At 35.7% G+C, this 12,122-nt stretch overlaps 1 protein-coding gene across 2 annotated transcripts in view; it reads left to right on the top strand.

Moving 5' to 3' along the window:
* The window catches only part of LOC126950061 (probable C-mannosyltransferase DPY19L2), a 66,806-nt gene that overhangs the window by 15,444 nt on the left and 39,240 nt on the right, over positions 1–12,122 (top strand). The window lies entirely within an intron of this gene.

Here is a 12,122-nt window from a genome sequence, read left to right on the forward strand (position 1 = left end):
GCACCTATCAACCTATTACCTAGGTATTAAGCCCAGCATGCATTAGCTATTTTTCCTAATGCTCTCCCCACCCCATCCCCCAGCAGGCCCCAGTGTGTGTTGTTGCCCTCCCTGTGTCCATGTATTCTCATTGTTCAGCAACCGCTTATAAGTGAGAAAATGTGGTGTTTGGTTTTCTGTTCCTGTTGCTGAGGATAATGGCCTCCAGCTCCATCCATGTCCCTGCAAAGGACCTGATCTCATTCCTTTTTATGGCTGTGTAGTATTCCATGGTGTATATGTACCACATTTCTTCATCCAGTCTGTCACTGATGGGCATTTGGGTTAATTCCATGTCTTTGCTATTGGGAACAGTGCTGCAGTGAACACATGGGTGCATGTGTCTTTGCAATACAATGATTTATATTCCTTTGTGTATATTAATTAAGTTGAATGCAAGATGTACTTGGTTGTTTCCATAGAAAATTTTAAATATGGTGACATTTATGCCCTAAAAGATTTTCAAAATGGGGAATAAAGTTTACTTAAAGGTATGATTTTTATGAAATAATATAATTTCACATTATTTTACTGTGTTGATTAGTTTGACAGATTTTAAAGCTCAACATGTGAAAGAGTTTTTCTATTATATTTATTCACAAATGTTATTTTTGGTGTTTGAGATAGTATCTGTATATATCTACCTATAGATTTTCCTTTTGTCCTGGGAATCATTCTGGGTGCCAAGCTACACAGCATGCTAAGGGCCAATCCTACTCTTCACAGCAGGACATTCTGCTTCTAATCCAACTAAATGTTGACTGTTTTGACTGTGGAGCAGAATTTTACCTGGCAGCATTTCTGCGAGCTTTAATCATAAAGCTCATCATTGCTTAAGTGAGCTGAGCCCATATCCTATTTCCAAAGCAGCTACGTAACTAGTACCAAGAAACTGAATTGGGAAAGCAGAGAGTAAATGGAGAATTTTGATGAAATTTCATGATACTAAGATTTTCCATCAGTGTTCCTTCCTGCATAACAAATACTGATGATAATAATAATATTCTATATTGGAAGTGAGAAATTCTGCTAAGAAGTCTCATGCTGCCAGTAGCCTACAAAGAATGAAATTATAACCCCAGCTCAATTGGTGCTGCATGTTTAAAGTATTCCCTCTGCTTTACTTCATAATAGTTGGCCCCTTTCACGTTATAACACAGACATTATTCTATGGTTTTCATTATTTGCACATGCCAACAGAGTAGAATAGATTTTTAATGAGCAGCACTTCATTGCAAGCCCATTTATTAATCCAGTGGTAATGATGCAACTAAGAAGCTCTTTGGGTCGGGCACGATGGCTCACACCTGTAATTCTTACACTTTGGGAGGCTGAGGCGGGTGGATCACGAGGTCAGGAGTTCAAGACCAGCCTGGCCAAGATGGTGAAACCCTATCTCTACTAAAAATACAAAAAAATTAGCTGGGCGCCTGTAATCTCAGCTACTTGGAAGGCTGAGGCAGAGAATTGCTTGAACCTCGGAGGAGGCAGAGGTTGCAGTGAACCAAGATCACGCCACTGCACTCCAGCCTGGGTGACAGAGCCAGACTCAGTTTCAAAAACAAAACAAAGAAAAAGAAGAAGCTATTGGGTAAGTTTGGTATTGCTGTAATGATTTTCTAGCCGTTCTCTGGATATATACTAGGCTGTTATTTTTCTTTACTAATGTATATAGTTTTGTTTGTATGTGTGCATTTCATGCTTACAGAGGGATAATTCAATGTTATTTGTTATTTTCTGGGAGTACGTTAAGATTTTATTCTTAATTGTGTTTTTTATAGATTAAGGTTAAAATTAGTTTATTGTGCCACCACACCTGGGTAATTTTTTAGTTTTTTGTAGAGATGAGGTATCAACATTTTGCTTAGGCTGCTCTTGAACTCCTGGGCTCAAGCAGTCCTCCTATCTTGGCCTCCCAAAGTGCTGGGATTATAGGCGTGAGCCACCATGCCTGGCCCAATTTTTTTTTTTTTTAATGACTTCTGTGCTCTCCTGGAATTTTCAATCCTATCAGTTATTTCCTTGAACATTTGAAGCAAAACTAAAGACATATCTGATTATGCCAGACAAATGTTTGAGTGATCTCCAAGCTAAGAATAGTTTTTATATATTTAAAGGGTTATAGAACAAAAATAGAAAAAGAATATACAAGAGACTGTATGTGACCAACAAAGCGTAACATATTTATTATCTGGCCTTTTATATAGCAAATGTGCTGGTCCCTGATCTAAATCTTTTGTGGATCTATTTCTATTGTGTTAGCGATAGTGTCTTATCTCCATCTATTCTGGGTTATTTTTGATTTGGTGCTGGACATTATACATGAAAAATTGGAGAGGCAAGTAAAAAGCACTAATAAATCTTGAACCACCTTCATGCAATCAGATTGAGATGATCCATAGATGGGTTTCAGTCTTTCTGAGGGCTGCTTGATTTCTGGTTCACTATTATAGTATGGCCTTTTGAAACTCCAAACTAAAGCACCATTCTTGGTGCACTCTGACTGCTGAATCTGCTGAAATGCCTGCTCAGCTTGCTGGTCTCCCAACTGCCTCTCAGCTGGCAGGCATCTGCCTCTGTTGAAATTGGCAGATACCTCTGGGAGAAAAGTGGCCCAAAACGTCATGCTCATCGCTATAGATTGCCATCTATCTTTTTAATTCCTCATTTGCTTTGTTAATAATCTATGGCTTTCATACATATTTTAAAAATATTTATATATTTATATTTTTCCTAGCCATTCTGGTTCTCAGTGGGAAGGAAGGTTGGTTCAAATTCCTTTGCTTACCATTATTAGAAATGTAGCCCTCCTCTTATATTTACTTTGCCTGTGAATAGTAAAGTGTTAGTTTTCTAACTTTTTATCACTTTTGCTTTTTTATATTATTTCAGATAGCGTCATTATTTCCCATGTATGTTGTGGGATGCATTAAACCAAGCAAATTTCAGTAGATCATTTATGTGAACATGGTAACATTTTTAATATATATAAGTCAAATATTAAGATAGGTCCTCAGAGTTTATAAAATCGAAGTGATTCTGTTTTATAGGGTACCTCCTCTTTGGTAACATTTAATACATATGCTATTGGTGATACCCAGAAGGAAAACTGGAAATGTATATTATAGATGTCGTATTATAATAGATTATACTTTCAGGTAGACTGTGTATGTGCTTTACTCTCTAGAACTTTTATTTTTATGTTTTATTTATTATTATTACTACTTTAAAACTTCCTTTTCTTTCTCAGACATGAGATTTTTAGCATTTTGCCTGAATGACACTCTAACTGAAATTTTATATTCTTGCAATTTTGTTTTTGGCTTAGGTCCCAAACATAGCTTCCTTAAAAACATAAAAAGTTAGTAAAGCTTCATAAATAATAGAAGTCCAGAAGTCTAACAAAAATAAGATTAATAAAACTGGTATTTACAACTAAATCTTTCTTGTTATGTTACTCCATTGATAAAACAATAGAAATCATAGACTTATTTTTCATTGTTCCAAGCAGCAGATGGAGAAAAAGTTAAATTCTGCCAGATAGAGTTTATAGTCTTGAATTTTAATACTTAGAATCTAGCAGTGACTTGAAAGTCTATTATCATTTGGCCAAGAGTCATTCATCTTTATGCAAATAAATTTGCATTAGAAATGGCTATATACCTACAAAGTATGCATTATGCCAATAAATGTAATAACCATAAAATGTATTTTTTCCACTTTTTTTTCAGATTTCAGTTATCATTAGTTTCATTTTGATGTTTGGAAATTTAATGTACTTATCTTCTTTTTATTCTTCATCTTTGTTAATGATGTGGGTGTTTAGTTCATAAAGTTGGTTTTTTTAACCTACCAAATAGCATGTTTTCCTGTCTAAAACAGTTATAACAGAATAAATAGACCCTTTCCTGATTATCATTCAACATGACACAGTTCTTCCCAAGCAAACCTGTCTTATCCTTGAAAAATATTACAGTATGAAGTTTTTCTTTTTAAGACAGTGCCCAAGTAAATATTGGAAAATTATTATAAAGTAATAAGACTTTATACGTACTTTAAACATATCCCATTTTATGATAAATATGACTTCTTTCTCTTAAGTCACTTGAGGAGGTTAAGTACTCATTGCAGTGACACTGCCACTGCCCAAAACATTTTTGGAACTCCTCTGAGTTTCCTTCACAGATACGGCACATTCTTTAGAATGTCTTCACTGGTGGCAAATCTTTGCCTTTCCAGAGTGGATTTGATTTTTGGAAATGACCAAAATTTTGTGAATATTTTGTGTAATTGGGCTGGGAAATACAGATCTTGCTCAAACGATGGTGTGACAGTAAAGTCATAAGACCAATTATTTTGCACCTATAACTAAATTATTTCTGAAGGCAGTTTAGAAAGTGTAGTTTCAAACTACTTTGAGCAATAGCAAGACAATTAGAATAAGTGTGTAGTCTGCTCACAGGAACTACATGGAATGACACTCATTTGGATATGTGTTTGGAAGGGTGGTTTAGTGAATCAGTTCTATTACACTGTAGTCATATTTCTGATGTCTATAAGCCAGAACCTAGAATATTCTCCTCTACCTCCCATCGCCACACTGATCAGAAATGATACCAACTTTCTGATATCTATAAGCCAGAACCTAGAATATTCTCCTCTACCTCCCATCTCCACACTGATCAGAAATGGTACCAACTACAGTAATGCCAAAATACAGCACTTTTCCATGTATGGTGCAGTGATTTAATCTTTTGGGATTGCCCTTATGTTTTAACATTTTTGCCTTCCATATCCTTTTTCCTTCATAGTAGTTAATCCCTCCTCTTTCTCTCCCCCCAGAAAATGCTCTTTCTTTCCAACATTTTGCCAAACTATTTCACCATTACAGAGTAGAGAACTCCTAATAGTGTGCTCATCTACCTCTTTTAATGAAAACTTTTTTGTTTTGAAATGTAGTACAGATAAAAACTGCAGAAAGCAAATGTTTTGTGTGCTGACTTAGTGCTGGCTAATACTGATGAGTACAGTCTCCCCTCAGTGTCTGCAAGGATTGATTCCAGGACACCCCCAACCCCTGTGGATACTAAAATCTGCAGATGTTGAAGTTTCTTATGTAAAATGGTGTGTTATTTGCATATAATCTATGCACGTCTTCCTATACACTTTAAATCATCTCTGGATTACTTATAACATCTAATGCAATGTAAATACTATGCAAATAGTTGTATACTGTATTTTCATTTGTACTTTTTAAACTGTTGTATTATTATTATTATTTCAAATATTTTCTATCTGCTGTTGGTTGAATCTGCAGCAATTGGAACCCATGGATGTGGAGGGCTGACTGTGTTATGTATTACGTGGCAAACATTCTTAAACTACCATTATATCAAAATTATAATTTTCTAAATGAGTGTAGAAGCCCTTCATGTGACTCGTCCCAAAGCACTCCCTTGTGCTGCCCTAAAACAATAATGGCTGTCTTGATTGCTATGATAGTAACTTTCCAGCATTCCTTTATAGTTTCGTTACTTAAGTTTCTCTTTTTAGCTACAAGTTTCCTGCGTATCTGCCTGGTTTTATCCTCATGAAATTTATTTGTTGAAGAACTGGAGTCATAGAACATGTGGAGGATTTCATGGTCCAGATTTTGCTTTTTGAGTTCTTGTGGTGTAGCTAAGCATGTTCCTTTGTCTCACGGTATAGCTTAATATATTAGAAACTGGATCTGAAACTTGGATTGCTTCAGGCTTGATCACTTTGGCAAATCTATAGTATTGTTCTTCCATCAAAAGGCACATAATGTCTCTCTTTATGGTACTAGCCCTCAGTGCCTTATGACGGATCTGTTAATTCAATAGGGATTGCAAAGTGGTCACATTCTAATCCGTCATCTAGAGTTCATTTAGGAAAAGTTAAGTAAGTGTTGATTTATGTCTTTATTTGCAAGTTTTACAAATAATGAACTGGTTCCCTGTCATCTTCCAAATGTGGGCTCTTTGGGCTGTGTATGTGTGTGTTTAAGTTTCATTAGGAACATAGGGATTTAAACATTTTTGATGTATTTCAAGTTAATTGAAATTATTATCTTTACTCATTCTCAGATTGTTTCTTTGTTGACCAGGGAAGCCTCTTTAGGGTTCTCCTGAGTTCTCTGACGCGACCCTGGTGGTCTGATAGCACACTTGTGTCATGTATGACAAGTTCTTCCAGGTCTCTCTTGTGGACTCCTGTCCAAACCCTGGAGGAAGCCATTCCTGCAAGACACCCTCCTTGCCTTTACCGGGGAAACGGTGTTTTAAGACCGCAGTCTGGGACCCAAGGATACTCACTGCTACTGAGTAGGTCATTGTTTCTAGGCCTTCTTAGTGGACAGAGGTAGGAAATATCATAGGGTGCAGGCTCTCTCTCATTAAAAATCTACCATGAAAATGTGTGTGCGTGAAATATCATAGGGTGCAGGCTCTCTCTCATTAAAAATCTACCATGAAAATGTGTGTGTGTGTGTGTGTGTGTGCATGCATTTATGGTAAACTAGCTCACAAGTTCTGAATTTACAAATCAAATTCAAGAATATGAGGTTTTACTTAACTCCTTCTATCCTGTATTTGTATTTTTGTTTCTCTTGGGTCTCAAGAAGCCTATGGATGATAGAATATCACATATCCATTTGCCTTCTCCCAAAGTGTATGCATGAGAATTGCTGTACTGCACCATGCGTATGATTATGAGAAATAAAGATTTTTTTGCATATCCTTCTCTCATTCTCTTAACCCGTTTTTTTTTTTTCTCTTTACTAATTCTGTATCTATATTGTCAGAACGTAGAGTATTGCATACTGTACTTTCTGCCTTATAAACCTTATTTTGTGTTTTTATGTGAACAAATACACATTTATTTATCAGCAGTCTTTATGTCGTTATCTCCTAGTTACCTTGGTTATTTTAGTCTTGTTCTACAAGAGAATTCATTCAATTCTGATGTGTTTGTCAGTTTGTTTTGTCACCTTTTACTTGAAAGTGAAGTTGGCTCTATGTAAAATTCTTGTCTCTTTTGTTTTTACTTTTTCTTTCTTTTCTTTTTCACTTCTTTTTTCTTTCTTTCTTTCTTTCTTTTTTTTTTTGAGACAGAGTTTCGCTCTTGTTGCCCAGGCTGGAGTGCAATGGTGCCATCTTGGCTCACTGCAACCTCCAGCTCCTGGGTTCAAGCGAGTCTCTTGCCTCAGCCTCCCGAGTGTCTGGGATTACAGGCGCCCACCACCACACTCAGCTAATTTTTGTATTTTTAGTAGAGACAGGGTTTCACCATGTTGGCCAGGCTGGTCTCGAACTCCTGACCTCAGATGATCCGCCCTCCTCTGCCTCCCAAAGTGCTGGGATTACAGGTGTGAGCCACCGCACCTGGCCGTCTCTTTTATTTTTTGCGTTGAGTACTTGTTTTACTTCTGTCCAAAAGGTTTGCTGTTAAAAGTGTTACAAGTTTTGATACGTTATAAACGTATCACTCTCTTTTGAATACTTTTTATCTTATTTCTTTTTTTATTTCTAAAAGTTTCTTCTCTTCACCTTTTATACCTCTTAAGGCATTATTATTATGTTCATTTCCTCATATTTCCTCTGCTTGAATTTTTATGTCTGAAATTATTGTTTTATTTCAAATTCTTTGATTTCTGTCAGCTCATTTCTCAGTTTTTCTAATTTTGATTTGTGTCATTCTTTCACATATTTTAGTAGTTTTAAATGTCTTAAATGGCTCATTTTGAAATATAAATTTTGTTTAATTATTCAGTCTTTCATCCTTAAGTAATGGTGTTAGCTACAGGATTTTTCAGAGAAGCCCTTTATCAGGTTGAAGAAGTTCCCTTCTGTTCAGTTTGCTGAGTTTTGTCAAAAATGAATTTTGAAGATATGATATAATCATATAGTTTCTCTTTTCTGTTTTGTTAATGTGCTGCATTGTATAGGTTGATTTTCAAATGTTATAGCATCTTTGCATTCCTTGAATAGACCTTACTTTGGTCATGCTGTATTATTTTTTGTTGGATATAGCTTTCTAAAATTGTGTTTATAATTTTTGCACCTAAGTTCATGACAATAATTGGTTCATAGTTTTCTTATGACATCTTTGTCTTTTTTGGTTACATGGCAATGCTGGCCTCATAAAATGCGTTATGAAGTTGTTCTTTCTTCTCCAGTTTTCTGAAGAATTTGTGTAAAATCATGATTTCTTCCCTAAATATTTGGTAGAATTTACCAGTGAAACCATCTAGAACTTTCTTTGTAGGAATGTTTTTTAACTACAAGTTCCATTTCATTAATAAGATATAAGGCTATTCGTGTTATCCATTTCCTCTTGAGTGAACTTTGGTTGTATCTTTCAAGGAATTTTTAAATTTTATTTATGATGTCAAATTTATAGACAAAGGCATAATGTTTTCTTTCTTTCATGTATCTATAGTATCTGTAGTGATAGTTCCTCTTTCATTCCTGGTATTAGATGTTTGTGTTCTATTTTTTTTTCTCTTATCAGTCTGGTTAGAGGTATATCAATTTTATTAATTTTCTCAAGGAACCAGCTTTTGGTTTCATTGATTTGCTCTACTGTTTTTGTTTTCTGTTTCATTGATTTCTACTTGATCTTTATTACCTCATTTCTTCTGCTTACTTTGGGTTTTGCTCTCCTTTTTTTCTAGGTTTTTTTTTTTTTTTGAGACGGAGTCTCGCTCTGTCGCCCAGCCCAGGCTGGAGTGCAGTGGCGCGATCTCGGCTCACTGCAAGCTCCGCCTCCCGGGTTCACGCCATTCTCCTGCCTCAGCCTCCCGAGTAGCTGGGACTACAGGCGCCCACAACCGCGCCCGGCTAATTTTTTGTATTTTTAGTAGAGACGGGGTTTCACCGTGGTCTCGATCTCCTGACCTTGTGATCCGCCCGCCTCGGCCTCCCAAAGTGCTGGGATTACAGGCGTGAGCCACCGCGCCCGGCCTTTTCTAGGTTTTTTTTTTTTTTTAAGTTATAAAGCAAGGTCATTGACTTGAGACCTTTCTTGTTTTTTTCTTTTTTTAAAACACAGGTGTTTAGTGCTATAAACTTTTCTCCAAGCACTGCTTTATCAGCATCCCACATATTTTGATAAAGTGCATTTTTAAATTTATTTCATGTTATTGTCATACATTTTACTTAAACATATGATATAAAAATCTCAATAAATTATTGTTTTTGTTTAAACAGTAAATTACCTTTCAAAAGTATTTGAAATTTTTTAAATGTTATATATTTACCCTGTAGTTACCATTTTCGCTGCCTTTTACTTGTGTACAGCCAGATTGACCTACTGTATTCCTGCTGTCTGAAAGACCTCCTTTAACTTTTCTTTTAGTGCAAATCAGCTGGTCATGAAGTCTTTATTTTGCCTTCATTTTTGAAAGGTATGTTTCCTGGATGTAGAATTGCAGGTTAACAGCAATTTTCTTTAAGAATTTAAAAGATGCTGCTTGACTTGTCTTGTTTGCATTTTTTTCTTATGAAATCTGTTGACATCCCTGTGCTTTCGTCTGTAAATAATATGTTACTTTTCTAACTGTTCCCAGCTAGAGATAAGATTTTCTCTTTACCACTGATTTTGAGCAGTTTGTTTATATAATGTGCCCTACTATAGCTTTCTTTATGTTTCTTGTATTTAGGATTCATTGAAATTCTTAGATCTTTAGGTTTATAATTTTTATCAAATTTGGAAAATTTTGGCCATTGTTTCTTCAAATATTTTTCTGCCTCCCCACCTCACTTTCATTTAGGGACTCTCACTACATGCATATTGGGCTGCTTGAAATTGTTCAGTGGTTCATGGAGCCTATGTTTATTTTTGTTCTTTATTTAATTTTGGAGAGTTACTATTGCTGTGTCTTCAAGAGTTCACTGGTTGCTTTTCTGCAATATCTAACCTGTTGTTAATCACATCCAGTGTGTTTCTCATTCAAGTCATTGTAGTTTTCATATCTAAAAGTTCATTTTGGATCTTTGAAGTATTTTGTGTCTCTAATTAACATGTTCTGTCTCTGTTACCACTTCTTCACCATGTGTAATACAGTTATAGTAACTGCCTCAGTGCCTCCACCTGCTAATTCTGTCATCTGTGTCAGTTTCAATTAATTGTTTCTTCTCCTCATATCGGGGTTGTGTTTTCTTGAGTGTCTGCATGCTTGGCAATGTTTACTTGGATGCCAGGCTTTGTGAATTTTACCTTGTTAGCTGCTGGATATTTTCTTATTCCTATAAATATTCTTGAGCTTTTTTCTGTGATGCAGTTAAATTGCTTGAACACAGGCTGATGTTTTCGGGCCTTGCTTTTAAGATTTGTTAGCTGGAATTAAAGTATTGGTTAGTTTATGGCTAATATTGCTGCACTCTGAAGCAAACTCTTCTATGTAGACTACCTGATGTGCCCTTTGGCTGCACCATTTTATATTCCCACCAACAATGCATAAGCATTCCAATTTTTCTACATTTTTGCCAAAACTTGTTACTTCTGGTTTTGTTTTGGTTTGTTTTGTTTTATAATGGCCATCCTAACAGGTTTGAGGTGGTATCTCATTGTAGTTTTGATTTACATTTCCCTGATGATTAGTGATGTTGAACATCATTTTAAATACCTGTTGGGCATCTGTATTTATTCTTTGGGGAAATGTTTATTTAAGTCATTTGCTCATTTTTAATAGAAATATTTGGGTTTTTTTCTATATGCATCAGAAATACTGGCCTGTAGTTTTCTTGTAGTATGTTTTTCTGGATTGGTATCAGAGTAATACTGGCCTCATAAAATGTGTATAGAAGTGTTCTCTTCAGTTTTTTGGAAGAGCTTGAGAAGGATTGGTGTGAATTCTTATTTAAATGTTTCATAGAATTCTCCAGTGAAGCCATCTGGTTCGAGGTTTTCCTTTGTTGAAAAAAATTTTATTACTGATTTACTCTCTTTATTAGTTATAGGTCTGTTGAGTTTTTTTGTGTTTTCATAAGTTACTCTTGGTAGGTTGTATGTTTGTAGAAATTTATTTCTTATAAGTTATCTAATTTGTTGGCATATAATTGTTCACAGTTGTCTCTATAATCTAGTTTGCTTGGTATTTTAGTTTTTTAGGGTGAGAAAGTAAATGTGGTTCCTGTTATACAAACTTGGACGGGAAGTTTCATTCTGATTGATTTTAGTTACTTTGGGTGAAACATTACCATGTTTCAATGAGGAAGATATATATATATATATAAAATTATACCAGAAAATATTCCCCATTATTCCTTCCAGCCCATTCTCTCCACCTTACTTTTCACCCTGTTACTGCCTATTCCCTGTAGGTAAGAAATCTCATTAGTTTTCTGGTTGAGCCATTTAGTTGGGCTTTTTTGAGTACTACTAACTGTTACATGTATATTTTTTACATCTCCTCTTCTTATATTAAAGATAATCTTTTGTACTTTTTTTTTCATTTAACAACCTATCCTGGATATCAGTTCATAGAAATTTTCCTCATTCTTTCTGGTGGTTTCCTAGTATTCTACTGTGGATTTACTGTCGTTCAGTCACTCTCCTATGTCTGGCATTTAGGTTGTTTCCTAAATTTTGCATTTACAATGGATGTCTTTTTGACATGTCTTTATAACTTTATAATGCTCCAGGCTTTTCTTGATTTTCCTTGTGCTAGCCTTGGAATCAGCCATTTTTCCAAGGAGCCCTGGTTCCTTTTAGGGGAGAATGGTATTTGGAAACCAAGACCTGAGTGGTATGTGCACTCGTTACTACCAGTGTGTCCTTGTTTCTAGGCCCTTTCACTGCATGTATGTGCACACGTGTGTGTATGAAATCATGATTTCATAACTATAGCTCCAATCCCAGCCCAATGCTATAGAAAGGCAGACTAGTTAGGTACCTCAGAACTCCCAGAAAAACACCACAGGCTGCCATCTCCTGAAACTCTATCCAGTGGGAGAAGATACTCAGAAAGAGGGTCCAGGGAAATGCTCTCCATCCTGTGGGTCTGGTATCTACTATTCCCTCCAGGAAGGCTGCCCATGCAGGTAGCAGCAGCAGGGATC

This window comes from Macaca thibetana, chromosome 3, assembly GCF_024542745.1.
Source record: "Macaca thibetana thibetana isolate TM-01 chromosome 3, ASM2454274v1, whole genome shotgun sequence".
NCBI lineage: Eukaryota > Metazoa > Chordata > Mammalia > Primates > Cercopithecidae > Macaca > Macaca thibetana.